The 18,053-nt window shown below is 36.3% G+C and overlaps 1 protein-coding gene across 3 annotated transcripts in view; it reads right to left on the bottom strand.

The window, feature by feature from the left end:
- LOC111864420 overlaps positions 1-18,053 on the bottom strand; it is a 724,828-nt gene that overhangs the window by 9,052 nt on the left and 697,723 nt on the right. For 2 of the 3 annotated variants that reach the window (XR_004513020.1, XR_004513019.1), the window contains exon 6: positions 9,920-10,054. The exons of the other annotated variant lie outside the window; for it this stretch is intronic. The gene's annotated coding sequence lies outside the window, so the exon portion shown is untranslated. The remainder of the gene's footprint in view (positions 1-9,919; positions 10,055-18,053) is intronic. 3 annotated transcript variants of the gene reach the window in all.

Raw genomic sequence — 18,053 nt, 5'->3', positions numbered from 1 at the left:
AATATGTAAACGATGGTGATTTAGGAAGAGAGCCGTCTTCTGGGATCTGGCGCCTTGTATTCTTGGTTTTAACCGACGTTCCTCCGAAATGTCAGTTAAAACCAAGAATACAAGGCGCCAGATCCCAGATGACGACTTCCTTCATAGTCATCGCTGTGAAAACCTCAAAACTTACATACGATTGTGATTTACTTCGAATGAATAAAATACTGAAGTCTCTGTAACAGTCCGTACTCCGCTGCTTGCATTACAATTTAAGTTGCTATATTGCCTCGGAAAAATGGATCACTTATTTACTGATTTTCTCGCACAGAAGTTTAATTTTTATAGAGACTTAGGCCAATTTATAATTTAATGAATAGAAGAAACATTTTCCTTGTTGCTCGTTTCAAAGAGCCGTGCTGTAGGTCCGAGCGTGCTGAGTGAAAATATTTTGTACAGTCTTTGTGGTGTCAGTGTTAACATTGAATTAACAGCAGAATTTCATTATGGCAGTAACATTTAGATCTAAAATCAGAATGAATTCCAGACATAACACGTAGTCCAAACACATTTTTAAAACACGATTATGCTTCACTAGATTAAAGCGCCTAAGAAATTATGACATTACAGAAAAATTTCAAGTTATAAATATAGTTGAAAAGATAAAAATATGCCGGTCACGGTAGTCGAGCGGTCTAAGGCATTCACTGTCTTCGCTCGCTCGGAAGCCGGGATCGTGGGTTCGAATCCCACTCAGGGCATGGATGTTTGTGTGCGTTTTTCTGTGTTTGTCTACAAGTAGAGACCTTGTGACGAGCTGATCACTCGCCCAAGGAATCCTACCGAATGTTTAAGATCTAGTAAACCGAAGTGAAGCGGATAAGTTCATGGAGTTAGGCCTAGGCCCAAATTGGGGCTGTAGCGCCACAGAAAAAAAAAGATAAAAATATACTAACTAAATTAGAGAAAATTTTTGGAAATAATTGAAAAATACCACCTTCCACAAATGGCATTAAAATATCGAAGGAGATGCAATAAAAATTAAAGAAAACCAAAACAACAGCGGACAACCAAAGACTTGAGATTCATAACAATGGGCTATATCGTCAAATCACACATAATTCATGATCACATCCATGTCCAAGAAATGTATTAGGTCCTATCATAAATTATTAGGTTCACTGAAGTTATTCATAGAAATATTCGAGACATCAACATCTGTGTCTTGCCTGCCGCTCGTGCAGACTAAAGTTCATGAACTGAATCAGACGCCCCGCTTCTAATACGTATAACCCAAGATCCCTAAGGTCAGGGGTTAGTTATATTTGAATCCCTTCTTCATTGGTTAATATACTGTACGTACAATTATTTGTCGTTTAGTCAGCAGACGTACAAGAGCTGTTAGTTACTCTGCCATGTCTAGGCCTAAAGGTTTATTTCTCAAAGTTTTGGATCTGCCAAAATTTATCATCGTACCGTCATATCTCCATTAATTTCATGTAATTCTGTCGCATATTCTGCCTTAAGTACCCGTAATACGATCGTAAATTTCAATATTTAAGAATACATGCTTGAAGATAACTTTCTAAGTCATTATTTTTCATAACAGCAACAGTATGGTTGGCAGATCGACCTGCCGGCAGAATTTGAAACCAGTGCGTGCAGCATCTATCGGCGCTTTGTTACAATAATCTCACGCAGCATCATTAAGATTGTTTTGCAATAATTTTCTGAGGACGGAATATATATATATATATATTTTTTAGCTAAAAGGGCAGAAACACATGTATTCTGTTTCATGTTATGTCATTTATAATTTGACGCAACAAAACTATACTAAAGATAAAATGTATTAGCCTAAGATGTCTCTGTGCTTAACTAATTAAGCCCTATGCCATGAAAGCGTATGGGGGAGTGGCTGTATAGACCCAAGTTTTCTTGACCTCGGCACTAGTTGGAGTTGAGTGGTCAGTTTCATGCTTCGGCAACCTTACCCCTAGGGAAAGATCCCTCGATACCTCTTGGATAGGAGGCTGGGTGGATCCCAGAGCCGGTCCGGACTACGCGGAGAAATGAAAATTCTTGCCCTCAGAGTGACTCGAACTCCTACCCTTCGGGAGGCCAGCATGTAGCCAGTCGCTATACCGACTGAGCTATCCCGGATCTCATGAAACTGTAATAGATAAAATATTTATATCGATTAGCTAGATAAGAAGCCTTTCAATTGTTTTCGGAAGATACGAAATTCAAATTATGCTGTTGCGCCTACCAGATAACCTGCCATGTTTCCTCAGTTTCCTTAGACAGATATTGAATAAATATTTATGGCTGTCTGTGATAAGGGTTCCCTTTTCCTCACTGCATATAATTACCTTACAAGTTTATAGAACCTCAATTAAACCCCGAGGTTCAAAATGGCACGGTGTACAGTTTAGGAATTAATAATATTAAAAATATATTTCAAAGTGAGACTGAAGTTTATTTTAGAATGAAATTGTGACCAAACAATTAACATTTGAAAGTTTTTCACTCATTTGAGTACGATCAGATTTCAGGCCTTTGAAGTACAGAAGGAAGGAAGCCTGTACACCTAATTTAAATTTGAGAATCAAGAACATTTTCCGTTCACGCTTTGAGTAAAATCTCGCTAATACGAGGGAATAAGAAATAATGGAAATCTTGTAAGATATTTCTTAATAACGATTAAAATATGTATTTTATTTATCTATGATTCATGTAATGCAGCAGCTATGGCACAATACGAGATACTACCTCGGCATTTGCTTGACGGAGCGGAGGATAAGAGTGACAAGTCCCAGGTTAGCCTAAATCCGGGCCGAGATTTGAACACGGGACATTTCGAATAAGCGGCAAATTTGTTTACTTAACGACGGTATCAATAGCTCAGAATATGATCCTATACTTTCTAAGTGTAGAATGATTTATGAATGATTATTTGGAAATTGATAAATTACAATTATGCCTCTGGTTTTGTATGTCTCATTCATTAAAGGAGGANCGTTTTGGCCGACGTTTCGGAGGAACGTCGGCCAAAACGAAGAATACACGGTGCCTAAACCCAGAAGACGACTTTCTTCATAGACTGAGGATGTTTGAGAACAGGGCGCTGAGGAGAATATTTGGACCGAAAAGGAATTAAGTTATACAGTAGATTTGAGAAAACTGCATAATGAGGAGCTTCTAACTTGTACACTTCTCAAATACAATTAGAATAAATTAAAAACTGTGAAATTGGCAGGGAACACAGTATACATGGGGAGAAGTAAAATGCATGTAGGATTCTGATGGGAAAGCCAGGAGGAGATAGATCACTAACAAGATCTAGATATAAGTGGGAGGATATTATTAAAATGTATCTTAGAGGGATAGAATGGGGTGGTACGGACTAGATTCATTTGGCTCAGGATAAGGACCAGGGACTTGTGAACACAGTAATGAAATTTCAGGTTATATAAAATATCAGGAAATTCTTGACTAGCTACAAAACTGGCAGCTTCTTAAGGACTCAGGTCCATGGAATTAATTGTTTAATATTTTTGCAATATAGCAGTACATTTCATGGAAATAAATTTGTTTTACTATTTTAAGAGAAATGTTTTATAGCGATATTTATTAACACGGGAAGTACTTGCCGATTGAACTGAGGCCAGCTGATATATCCCTTATAAATATCTGATATCCCAGTGTTACAAAACTTAAAAAGCGAAAAATATCTTTTCCGTATTCACTGACCTAGTATCGGTTCAACGGCTATACCCACAAATCCTTGTTACCTTGAAACGGAGCCGCTGTTCTGCCCATTTTCATTCATAAACACCTTTCATGAATTGACGGGGAAAGGTCACGGTTCAAAGGACAGCGAAACGATCATACATTCCGACATTTTTTTGTTTTTTGTCTGTGTTTACGTTGGTGCCCGAGTGTGGCGCTAGCTGTCTCTGTCATTGGCAGGGGCAGATACATATCCAATGATCCAGGAATTCCTAGTAAATCTAAAGCCATTTCTGTTATTGGCTTATTCACACAATTATTGACAGTTTTTATATATATGCGGCTACTGACTACTTAACGATCTCATATGAGGAATAATAACATTATCTTACTGTAATTAACAGGTGACTGTATTTCTCTGACGAAGCTAAGTGGCCCAGACGGTAAAGTGTCTCAATATTATTCGAGAGGTACAAGGTTCAAATCTCAATCTGGAGACCGATTATCCTGAGAAGCCTTCTCTTCATTTTCCTCAGTTCCTCCATGTAAATACCCAGGTACAACCTTGACAGAGGCAACAGCCGTTCCTTTCTATTTACCATCGAATTCATAATTCAATAATTATTCTCTCATTCGACGCCAAGCGTGTGTAGTCAGAGCCACCAATAGCGTCGTTAAACAAAGGATAAATATATAATATTACATTCCCTGTTAGAGTTATTTAAATATTTATATTTAAGCTAAAGGAATACAAGATAGAAATTTTCAGCAAAATATTATTTGAAGTTTAATGTTGTCTAGGATAAGAAGCCGTATAGTTTGGTAGGTAATTAACAACAAATGAGGGAGCCTGTTGCCTATTAAATATAGAGAAATGAGGCTCTAGGTTCCTATTTAAATTTATATTCCAGAAAACAACTTTCATTGTCACCGCAGTAATAGCATAAATTTTAAAAATATATGTTATTTCTACAGGCATATAATTTCACGATTTATTAATAACAATACATTATTTTATCTTTTACAAAAGTAGATATTTTCTAAGAAATATCTAGGTCCAACGAAATTAGTTTATTTTATAATGGATCAAATTGAGTGACTCCACAGGGCCGCGCCATAGCTCAAGCGGTTAGCCGCTGGTTTCCTACCGCGGAGGCCCGGGTTCGATCCAGGGTCTGGTCAAGTGGGATTTTGGTGAATAAAGTGAATCTGGGGCAGCTTTTCTCCGAGTACTTCGGTTTCCCCTGCCTATCTACATTCCACCAATTGCTCCACAATCACCCTCACCTATCATCTGGGGCTGGTACAATAGGCCAGAAGTGGCAGCAGTACAAGGGACTTAGTCCTACCCCACTAGCAATAAAAAGAAAAGTGACTCTCCACCTTTTCAGCAGACGATCGAAGTAGATCCACTTTCTGAAACACTACATCCTACCAGATGATGGTTAAACTTCATCGTTCAGGTTTACAATATAATATTGTCAGAACCCTTTAGCACTTAGATGTTATGGTTTGCCTTCTACAATTACGATTTCATTCCTTGAAGTTAACAGACATAAAGTATTTTAGGAATTAACATATTTAAAGAACTCAAAAAATAATCACAGAACAATACTTCGGTAACGTAACCTTCATATTTTCCGATATGAAGATTGCAATAAGGAAAAGATTTAAATTTCTGATATTCAAGATCTTTCTTAAGGACTGCAAACAGAGAAGCAATAAATTATGAATTTCTTAACAACTGAATTCCTATTCTTGCCTTTCATTAATCAATAGTACTTCATAAACATAAAAACAAAAATATAGGCCTATTTCTTATTCGTCTTTTACAGGTTAGGCCTTTTGGTCTATTCAAATTCATCACTAACTTTTCGAATTATGAGATTTACAGACAGTTGTTAGGACAGCTTAACGGGAGAGCGACTAACCGTAAGGTACCTATTGACAGAGGAGAACACAAAACCGAATAAACGTGAATTTAATCCATGTTCCGTGTGGGATTCGAAACCGTGATACTAGCGTTGAAGTGATCCAACACGATATGTACACTAGGCAGCACGGCCACTTTGATTGACTAAATACATATTTTAATAAACTAAACTGACACGTAGGGCGTCGTCGCAGTCAGAAGTAACATTTAAATGTGACATACACATAAACTGTTATTGAAATATTGCATTTTGCCCATAATACTTCCCCTTCCCCAACATATATGTAGTCAAAACTTCGTAAGGTATAATGCTACGTGAGTGTGGAGGAACTAATTATTAGTTGAGAAAAATAATTTCTCATTTACTCCTGTAGTTATGACTTTTCATAATTTTACTTATCATCGAAGAATGTCGTCTTCTAGGATGTGGCGCCGTTTGGATCGTGTGTGAATCGTCGTTTCGGAGCAACGTATCGCCTCCATCTTCAAGATAGAAAAAAATCGGCCAGCGAGAAAGATGGAGGCGATACGTTCCTCCGAAACGACGATTCACACACGATCCAAACGGCGCCACATTCCAGAAGACGGCATTCTTCATAGTCGCGGCCTTGAAAACCTAAAAATCTTACTTACTTATCATTATTCGGAGAATTTCGGAATTCGTTTGCTGTCAATTCGTAATACTGTCCCTTTCTGCTTGCATAAAATTTGGATGATTACTGTGTAACGCCTTAGATCTGCATGATTCGATAAGTAGATCACCATCATCAGGTGAGAATATATTTAAATTATACAAAAAGGTACAAAACCCGAAAGATAATGAAGGTATAACGTGTATTATTTTCGTTACAAGAAATTCGGTGGGTTTGAAGTTGAAGTTTTGTACAATAATTTCAACCGAAATGCCTATACGGATTCCGCGGCTTCTCTGGTAAACATGAACCGTATTTCGTTCTGATAATTATTTGAAATCTGTTTTTATGTATTTATTCATTTTTTTTTCAATATTTAATTATTTTCACGTAAAATTTTATATATTTCAAGAACGATTCGACTTGAAGCAACAATTGCAGAAGACAAGAAGATTTAATAAATTAAATCGTTTGCAGATTGCGATAATTGTGTATTTTATATTTGTATATCCACGTGACGGTGGCCAATTAGTGACCCCAAAATGCAATGACTGTTGCATTTGTTGAACTGGCACTTGTGGAAAGACATAAAATATTAATCTGTGATAATAATCAAGTCTATCTGGTATAGCGAAAGTATAAATTCTGTAGAAAGATGCCTCGATAACAGTTATTCTGGCTTTAAGAAACAAATGAAATTATTGATTTTCGTAAATGTAAATTCGAAACACCTTCAATGACATTGAGAATGAACACAGAAATCTGTGATAAAAGAAAGAAAATCTAGAATAGATCGATATGAAATATATACTTTCGGAGAGAAATATGTAGAACATTTCAAAAATAAATATCTCCATTACATATTCGCTTGTTATTAAAGAGAATGATTTTTTATGTTTCCCAGAAAGCAACAGAAAATACACGTGGATAAGAGACTCAGGAAAATTAATTACGATTATAGAAGGTATAAAGAATCCTCTCACACTCTTTTATAAAAATAAGTAATTATTATATGAAATTAAATTTTTTAAGTAACACCTGACGTGATTTATTCTGTTACCATTTTAATTTGATAATCTGTTCGAAATATCTAACTGGAAGTGTCACTTAACGCTACTGTGCTAATATCTCGAAATCGTCTGACATATGATTTTCAAAATTTTCCAAATCAATTACTAAGTAAAGCAAAAATTGTTCATATAATGTTAATTAAGCACCCCGACATGATGATATATTGGGGAACTTGTCGTACCTGGGGTCTGTATGGAGGTGAAACGTCTGTTTCCTGTCCCGACTACTTCACACCCAGAAAGGAAGCTTCCGATACTTACTGAGTGAGTTATTTTGCCTCCAGAGATGGTATGAACGCTGTGGGAAAGATAGAAATTCTTATCGCTACCGAGAATTGAACTCCGATTAGTCAGATATCCGGACAGCAGTCCGGCTCTTTGAGGCACTAACTCACTAGAGGGCGTTAATTCATTTGTTAGATATATACAAATTTCTAACTCGTTAACAATATACGGTACACGCATGTAATAAATTTTACTTAGGGAAAAAATTTAATATGTCTACNAACCACTCTGGTCACGCCTGTTGCTATACGAACTTGAACCATCTCGAGCATCATTTGCTCTGTGCTTCAAGTCGCTACTGATGACGCTGCTTCCGGCATCAGTTTTTGGTTTTTGGTGTCCCTCTTCGTCTGATGCCTACCCTTTGACCTGTCCAGCAAAGGAGGCCCTGCCAGTAGTTACGCTACCGCTGGTATAGCTCTCAGGGTCCTTGGCATACTCAAACCCCCTCACCACGATAAGGTGGAGGCACCACGAGAGGGAATATGTCTACAACAGTAATATTTTTAAAATATCAGAAGGAACGGTCAGTATTCTGGGAGGTCATCGTATCGGCCATTCTAAGCAAAAAATTGTACATGTACATGTGTCCTGTTCCGAACTGTTCACGTACATACACATCGGTTCAGAATCAGTGATTTAATGCTTACGCAACAAGAACACAAACACCGGAAAGAGAAATCTATTTTTTTTCCTTGGCACTACAGCCCCAGTGGGCCTAGGCCTACCTCCGTCCACTTCGNGGAAAAAAAATAATGTCTATGACAGTAATATATTTAAAAATATCAGAAGGAAAAGTCAGTATTCTGGGAGGTCATCGTATCGGCCATTCTAAGCAAAAAATTGTACATGCATATGTGTCCTGTTCCGAACAGTTCACGTACATACACATCGGTTCAGAATCAGTGATCTAACGCTTACGCAACGGGAACAGAAATACAGGAAAGAGAAATATGGCCTATTATATATTTAGGTCTATATGATTATATCTATCTGTAGGTATAATTTAAAAATCTGCTTGTCTCTGCACAATGCCCTGGCTTTCGGGAACCAATAGCGACAGCAGACAAGTGTAAATAGTAATGTTTCTCATCTTGGGGCGCCACATTCAGGAAGTACTTAATTCCATAGTTATGTGAACGGGTTCGAGGCTGAAATTCCGCAATGATTTCACAAAACGAACAGTATTGTGCTTGTGACGATAATGAGTAGGTCTCAACACAACCAGTTTAACGAAAAAATGTTCTGAATTATTTGGAACGAAATGTATGTGACACTAAGAACTTTAAGGTATTGATTGTAAGTAAACCCGCAAACAACAGAAATAGTTCCTCTGAAATTAGTGGTTTCTATCTGTGCTGAAGTTTACTTGTACATATTACGTATTACAAGGTTCATGAGACCTATTTTTTAAACATTCGAGAAGCACAAATACACGACCAAATATTTTGCTACAGTTAGATTAATTCTTTTGTAGTCGCCGTTGAAAAGTCTACAGAAGGAGATGGCAATTTTCACACCGTCTAATGATTCGACAGATAAACCTTCTGTTAATATAATTTGTTGGGCTATATGTCCTTAGGTATATTCTTAAATCACAATTTTACTGAATATGCAGGCTATAACTTGAAAAATTCTGAAAAAAAAAATGGCTTGATAAAATAAGCATAGTAATGAGTCAAGCAGTGCGTCATTCGACATGGGTAGACGCTGTAATACCGCCTTATTAGACTGTAATATCGACTAAAACACTGTCGTTTATTGTCGTCATATTATGATTCTATTCACTTAAATACACTTAGTTTTGCCTTCGTTATCCACAGAAACGATAAAAGACAAACTGAGAAAGACTGAATTACTTTTATTGTTATGTACCTTACACAGGTGATATGAAAGCGCCAGGGAGGTTTCCATGGTTCAGGCCGTCAGATGCCGTGTTTTGAATCCGAAACACCATGTTCAGTTCCAGAACAAGCTAAGTGTGATTTGTGGGGGGAAAAGTGATACTCGGGTAGGCTTTCCTTTGAGCACTGTCGTTTTCCCTTGCTACATATCAATCCACTTACGCTCCAGTCTGTTGTCTATTAACTAAGTCTGATGCGATAGGTCCATTTGATGTCCTAGTACGAAGAAATTCCGTCTTAAAACGCGAATTTTAAGATTTTAACCCACGTTTGCATACGAGGCGGTGAAAATGTTTATAAGCTATTCTCTGCACAAAATATTATACATAGTGTACAGCAAGTTGTGTAGAGAGTTGCGGACGCACCGTCAGCAAGCAATACCTGTTTTCAGATCGTGTTGAAGTCAGTGTGTGGCCAGTGGTCCGTTTCAATGGGAATAATAAGGTGTGCCGAACCAGTTCCCCACTTGGGTCCAAGGTGGACCGTGCACGTGTATAACCAGTCTCCTGACCACACCTGCAACAGGGCACAAAGTTGTTGACAGCAGCAACTGCAGTACTAACATGATTCATACACTCACTGGATTTCTTAGGTATCTCATTACTTCTGAGAACTATTATACTTTTCCTCTTATAGTGACTAAGCTACGTACGAGAGGACCGAAGAATCGGGGTTCGATTCAAAGGATGGCCAAGAGATTTTTCGCTTTCCTTCATATCCAGACCGGCTAAGCTTCCCAGTAGAATCGGATATCGGGGATTATCTCACCAGGGTAAAGCAGGCAAGGTACCAAACATGTGTTTAATTCATTTCTAAAACTTTAGTAACATATCTTTGCGCCTACTAGGATATAAAATTTGTTTCTCTACATTTTTTGGATCACTATCGACTATACTCATTTCTGTTATATTTTAGCGTCCTGTTGCACTGACTCATGTCAATGATTTATGCTAACCGTCTTACAGTGCATACACTTTTTCACCTTACTCTTCTCTTTTGCACTACATGTTTCAGCACTAATGTGCCATCTTCAGGTGCGTTTTCTCTATGCACGTCTAACTACTGCATTATACGCCCTGATGTCTTCATATTAAAATGACTAAAACATATATTCGTTATGTATAATAATAGATTTTAAATATTAAAACTTTTCAGGATTCGTCATCCTTACGTCGTATCTCAATACTCGAATCACCCAATCCTTCTCACAATACACATATGAATGTAGGAAGAGTGCTCCGACAGAGGAGGATTGGCGTGATTCGCGTGTTGAGATACGATGTAAGGATTATAACACTCGCAGCTAAGAAGGGAACACACACCACAAGACACGGTTTACACAGAATATAGGAAAAACGACCCCCACAGTGGAAGAACCACACACAAGTTTTAATTAAGACACATAAGATGAATAATCTTAATAAGTTTTAATGTGTGTAAATTTATTATAGTTGACAAATACGCATTTTTTAAATACTTTTTAAATAATTTTATAAAGGCAAGCAATGAAATAGATTAGCGTAATTAGGGCACCTGATGATGGCACTATGTTGCCGAAACATGTCGTGAAGTAACGGGTGAAATTGAGTGCACTACAAGACGGCAACTGTATACATATCATGGAAGAAAATCAGTGCAACAGGACGCTAAAATACAACATTGTTGAGATTATTTTCATATTAAGTCTACCAAATGTATACCAAACCTATTTTGGCCAGCTTCTATTTTTAAACGTCCTTGACAATTTTCGACTGTCTTATTTCTTTTATGTCTTTCATAATTCCGTCTTATTGGATCTTTTTTTTTCATTAGTAGATAAATTATTATTGAATATGTGATTGATAAATTAGGATATTATGTGTTCAAGGAATAAACCATTGAATATTAATTAAGCTTTAATATAATACACGTTCAAGGGTATTGTAACAAGAATTATATCCACTTTTTTTTTAAATGACAGAGTAGTAAATTTAAGATACTGACAAAGATGATTAACTGAATAATTTAACTCAAGTCACTTCTTTACTTTAGTGCTGAAACAGTAGCTGAAGGACCTAGTTTCACAGTTAGCATAATCATACAAACAAAACGTGAAGGAAACAACACACAGATGTGGGACGGACACAGACACATAAGATATTCTGCTGCACAGTAGAGGCAGGACAGGCATAAGTGTATACTAGCACCGGCTGTAACAAAATGTTGTAATTTCCTGTTAACCAAATTAACTGGAAGACTGATTGTGACACTTATTACTTGAAATAATATGTTTATTAACTAACAAATGAATTTACGTAATAATTACATGAATCAAATTTCTTCTTCTTCTGTCTGATAGTTATTTTCTGAACCATCAGTAAACAAAGCATGCAACGTAGGGAAGTTGGGAAACGAACGGTGGTTTGGCAAATGTTCCGAAGGAACTAGTCGTGATGTAATCATGGCATATCGCGGTATTTGTCTAGAGAGGAGGAAGTAAACTACAAAAGGATCTCAGGAGGCTCGGTGCTTCTTTTGAGAGTCCTTGATAGCTACAGACTGCTTAGCATGTCAAGACATTCCAGATTTTTTTGGAGGCAAAACCTAGCATATTGCTGCTGGGCTACGTGAGTCACCGTAGTTGCGCCCCGATGCAGAAACGTCGGGCTACGTAAACTACCGCTTTTTGCAGCATTTGTTTTATTTTGGAAAAGAAAATACATGTAATACTCGGTTAATGCTTGCCACCATTCAGTGCAGAACCTTTTGTCTTCTCGTCTGCTGTCCAAAAACAAAAAAATTAGAATATACAAAACTATAATTTTGCCTGTGGTTCTGTATGGGTGTGAAACTTGTTCTCTGACATTAAAGGAGGAACATAGACTGAGGGTGTTTGAGAAGAGAGTGTTGAGGAGAATATTTGAATCAAAGGGAGATAATGTGAGAGGAGGTTGGAGAAAACTGCATAATAAGAGCTTCATAACTTGGACTCTTCTCCAAGTATAATTAGAATGATCAAGTGAAGGAGGATGAGGTGGACACGGCATGCAGCACGAATGGGAGAGACGAGGAATGCGTATAGGATATTGGTGGGAAAGCCAAGGCGTCGTTGGTGGTTCGACAATATTAAAATGGATCTTAGAGATATAGGATGGAATGGTATGGATTGGATTGATCTGGCTCAGGATAGGGACCAGTGGAGGGCTCTTGTGAATACGATAATGAACCTTCGGGTTCCATAACATGCTGAGAAATTCTTGAGTAGCTGAAGAATTGTCGGCTTTCTCCAGAAGGGCTCAGCTCCATGAGCAAATAAGTAAGTAAGTAAATATACAAAAATTGCCTAGGCAAAGAACATCCGGCCCTCTGTAGCTTCTGCATCAATATATTTACCAGTATTATTCTGCCATCTAACTGAGATTTATTAAATTTTTAACTATGTATACGTTGATTAGAAAGTTTTTAGATGTCCATGAACACATTTGTTTTCTTTTACAGCGTTTTGTTTCTTTTTTTAAAAATACAGTTCCTCCTTTCCTACACCCCGTCTAGTCTAGTTTCAAGATGGCAAGCCGTAACTGGGAACTTTGCTATTATTATGAAGAATTACGCGCAGATCGTTTGTCAGATGCTCCAAGTGATTGTGAATTGATGAAAAAAGTGACGATGATGATAACGGCGATGATTTTGGACCCTTAGCGCCACAGATAGGCAGAGATAGGGCGACGGTAGAGGTTCTTCTAAAGTGATGATTTAGGAAATTTAGAACAGTTTTTAAGTAACATTGGTATCACATACACTCGTACATCCGGTGATTCTACTAGAATTTGAGAAGTAGTGAACCGCCTTCTTGGGAATGATTTTCTTGATATTCTTGTAGATTAGTCAAATTTGTACCATATTTTAGTTGCAGACAAATATAAGTACTGCTCAAAGTCTTAATCATGGAAAGATGTTAGTGTTAGAGGTAGGAAGAAGGTTCTTGCAATAATAATTTTGATGTGTCTTTTAAAAAATATCTAACTTCAGAGCCAATAAATTAATTGAAATTCTAAGTTTTGGTAAGCTAATGAGCAGAAACAAGTCTGAACATATTCTGAATTTTTTTGGCATTACAGTGGATGATGAAGCAGATAGACTACAAAATCAGGCAAATCTTAGATAACCTGTTTGAAGAATTCAGGAAACACTATAAACCACCACAATAGTCATCACTCGAGGCGAAGATCCCATGGCGAGTGCGTCTCGGATCTCGGAAGTATAATCCTGTTAAACTTGCAAAATAGCAAACACTGGTCCGCATGGAGTGTGAGGCCACTACAGGCTGTATTGACAACGTAGAAATATATGCTGAAGAAGAAAAGGAGCTAGGAGAGACAATATTTTCTGTCCTCGAACCTTACCCCAACCTATGGCACCACATTTACCAGGATAAATATTATACATGTGTTGAAACTGCAGAAAAGCGACTCCTAAAGAGAACCAGAATTTTGCGGAACAACCAGGCCCAATAAGGGGATTCCAAAATCATTGGTTGACTCCTTTAAAAAGGGGACGTTCCTTTACATATCTGGAAGGATAAGAGGGAGGTTCACATGATTAGTGCAATATATGTATAATGGGGCCCCTGGAGAGGAGACCAGCAAACCTGGAGACAGGGTGTGAAAACCAAATCCTGTAATTCATTACAAGTTCATGAAGTGTACTGACAGGGCAGGTCATTATTTATCATATTGCACTGTACTAAAAAACAATAAAATGGAGCAAAAATGTCGTCCTTTGGGTAGTAAAGTGTGCACTTTTCAATTCATTTCGAGTGTACAGGTTGCAGACTCAGGAGCAAGAATGGGGCACAAATCATTTCTACCTGAGGGCGCATAAAATAGGCAGAAATGCCCTTGGAAAACGCATGAAGAAAACGAAGTAGAGGCCGCTGCTGCTGATGATGATGCTCCTAGCCCTCCAACCCTTGATGCACCAAGAAAATTTCCTGTTGTGAGACTGTCAGGAGACATGAAAGTCTACAAATTTGGGGCAATTGTTGGAAAAATAGAAACGTCCACAGAAATGTGGACACACAGAATGTGTGTTGCTCACAATAAAATGTAAAGACACCTGATATATCTTCAAAACTTGCAAAGTCCCCTTGCATAAAGGAGGTTGTTTCATGAGGTACCACAGTAGGATGAAATATGTACTACCACCTTTTGATATCTCTTTTCAATTTTCATTAAGGTATTTGCTACAGATTAGTAATTATAACTTTCTACATAAACCTATGCATTTCCAAAAATACTTGTAAAATGATCCTGTCCATAGGATGGTTTTTGAAAAACTCATATCCGGTCATCAAAATGTTAATTACTATGTTCACCAGAGCCCATCTCTAGTTTCTATCCTGAAACAAACGAATCAAGTTCGCGTCTCGCCATTTTATTTCTCTAAAATTTATTTTAAAACTGTTCTCACATATACAAATACGCCTTCCTAGTGGTCTCCCCCTTGAAGTTTTCCTAACAAAACTTTCTAGCATAAGCATTTCCCTTCTTTTCCAAACGCATCAAGTAATCTGCTTATCTTAGTCGTTCACATTTGACGATCCAAATAACAGATCTATTTGACGAAGAGCAGAAGTTATGAAACTCGTCTTTGTTCATTTGTCCCCGTAGTCGTTACTTCCTTGCTGCAAATATGCCCCTCGGCACCCAGTTCTTAGACACGGCAGTCCTCCAAATACATGTTCTGATATTCTGATATATGTGAATTATGAAATTCCATAATGAATTTCTCTTCAATTACACAATCATAGAGAGCGCTGAGGTCGTTATGTAATGGTATAGTAAGAATATTTTATTAATAAGAATCCGTCTAAGGTAAAAAGATATTATTGGAAATGATATTAGGCGGAATTCCATAAGATATAATTTATCTCGGCTCCTTTCTCCATATTCCGCGTAAACGTACTGTTGAATTTAGAAAAACAATGAAAACAAATAATATCAATTTATAGCAATTTTAATTCGCTATTCCCTCACAGATCGCTCCCATTCAAATTTATTAAAGAAATCTATATACTGACTATATTTAAATAAAGCAAATAAGTGGATTTCATTACGTGGTAATAATTTTAATGACGGAAAATATCGTTCAGAGAATTACAGTGTTGATAATTTAAGAGGAAATCTTTTGATATTTGAGTAAAAATATAAAGTTTAGATGAAGTCCCATTTCCTGTCTCAATTTTTATTCTTTGATTCATAGAGAATAATTTGAAATTTGCCCGGACTTACTTATACCATTAGTTAGGCTGAAATTTAACTGGTAAACAACCATTGAACAATTGAGCATTGAAACGTCCAAGCCCTCGAAGATATTTTTTCAGTGTTGAAATTAATTATTTTTTGAAAATTTATTAATGTTCCTTCCCGTTAATGCATAACATTAGATATTTAATTTTTTCATATGTTCTGCCAGATAATGGATGAAATATTCTGAAAGTGTGTTTTCATATTTTGTTAAGGTTCTTCCAGAAAAATAAAGAAATTATATGTTACATACCTGGAAATATGTGTAAGAATTCTCTCTCTAATGTATAATACCGTGAAAAATTCCATACCCGTAATTACTTTACATGGTGTTCTGCATAGTTTTCTCCAGAAGTGTTCAATTTATATTGATTCAGAAACAAGTTATTCCATTTAAATATATATATTTAAAAAATAACCTAATTCTTATAAAGAAAATGCGTTATTATAACATACATACGGGGTAGGATCATACGAGTAATAAAATTTTGTAACAATTACTTGCTTATCTCATACAAACATCTTCAACGTCATATTAAAAATTATGAGTTACACAGAGTTTTCGGTTTAAATCCTATTTCCAGGCAGAGAATCAAATACATTAACAAATATATGAAGAATGTGTAAACGATTGTTAATATTTTTAGACCCCTATACCAAGAAACCTATTTATAGTTGTTTCATTTATGTTCCTATAATTTACACCAAATTATAAAACATCAGAATTTAATTATAAATGATTGTTTATATAAATCAACTACTATTAAAAGAATATAACTTTAGTATTTCCATATGATCTGAGTATTTCGTTTATGCTGTGTGGCTATTCAGTAACTTGGAACTAAAATATTATTCATAACGTATATATGTGTGTATCTTGTCGATAATAGTAACAAATTAACTTTATTCCTGTACAGAACTGGAGATGGATATTTAATCTTAAAAAAATGGAAAAGGTATAAAATTAATAACAAATATCTCCAGTTGGATACGCAATTTCAAGGGAAAATATTTTAGCCAAATATGTTTTCTTTCATTACAGGGGACTTAAAGTTACAAGAAGACATGATTTATGTAACATTACACTACGGTCTAAATTATAATTCGTCTCCCAATATTTACTGGCCCAATGTGACGTGTTTATTTGTTTCCAGGAGAACAGACGTAATTTCTTTGTTTCTTTATTTAGCAGAATCAAGGTTCTCATATAATACTGAAACATGTTATAAAAATTATTATGAAGCCCAGATTCTTAATATACTGAAGAATGATTAATATAATTTTGAAATAAATATAATTGTAAAATCATTTAATATAAAATAGAAACGAAATAGAAAGAAATGTCAATAAAATAAAATATAGAACTAAGGAAATAAAGAGAAAGATGCATAGATATCTCTTTCTTAGTGTGAATTAATGGTTTCTTCGTTACTTTCTGACATATTTCTTGGAAAGGGAGACGCTGTGTTATTACTGGTTCGTTATTACGAATTTCTCTTAAAAGAGAGGTGGAATAGCTACTAGTTTAGTGGATGTTCTTGTGGAAAACATTTTCTTTATACGTCACGTATCAATTAAGAAAATTTACAGAAGGAAATTCTGTGCGTTCTACGAAAAATCCGGTATGACAACTTTGGTTCCCATTGTTGTCTCTCAACGGTGCTACACGCCACAGTATGTTGAAAACTGAAGGCAGTAATTTCTTAGTGATGACGTAATGATGTACGTCACTACCTGATAGAGACTTACATTAAAAAGGATGTTTTCGACAAGCCAATAATAGGCACAAGTATTTCGTATGATCCTACTGTCTCAGTCCTCGGGGTATATCAGCTTATTGTATGGAGTTCCTTTATGTTTAAAGTATGAGATAAACCTATCCAAGTTCGTGATATCCATTATTCTGTGATAAGACACGAAATATTCATCGTAAAGTTTCAGGCGTTTCACAGGATTAGTTTTCCTGAGCGGAAATAGACCTCAACAGAGGCAGTTTAGAAGCTGTCAGCGATCAGCAAGAAAAGCCGAGGGCTATCAAATTTGACTTTAGTATCGCGGTTTGTATCCCTACGCACACTGCAACAAAGTTCGGTAAATATGTTCAGGAATTCGTGTGACGAGACGTAATGTTCCTTGCTAAAGCTATTGCTTCAAAGAACTGAGAAGAATACGAGTATAAGAAATTTATTTAGTATTATAAGTAATACAAGTAATTTGAGATTTATTAAAAT

The sequence above is a fragment of the Cryptotermes secundus genome, unplaced genomic scaffold, assembly GCF_002891405.2.
Source record: "Cryptotermes secundus unplaced genomic scaffold, Csec_1.0 scaffold511, whole genome shotgun sequence".
NCBI lineage: Eukaryota > Metazoa > Arthropoda > Insecta > Blattodea > Kalotermitidae > Cryptotermes > Cryptotermes secundus.
Note: the sequence above shows the minus strand (reverse complement) of the source record. Positions and strands in the feature narration are given on the sequence as shown.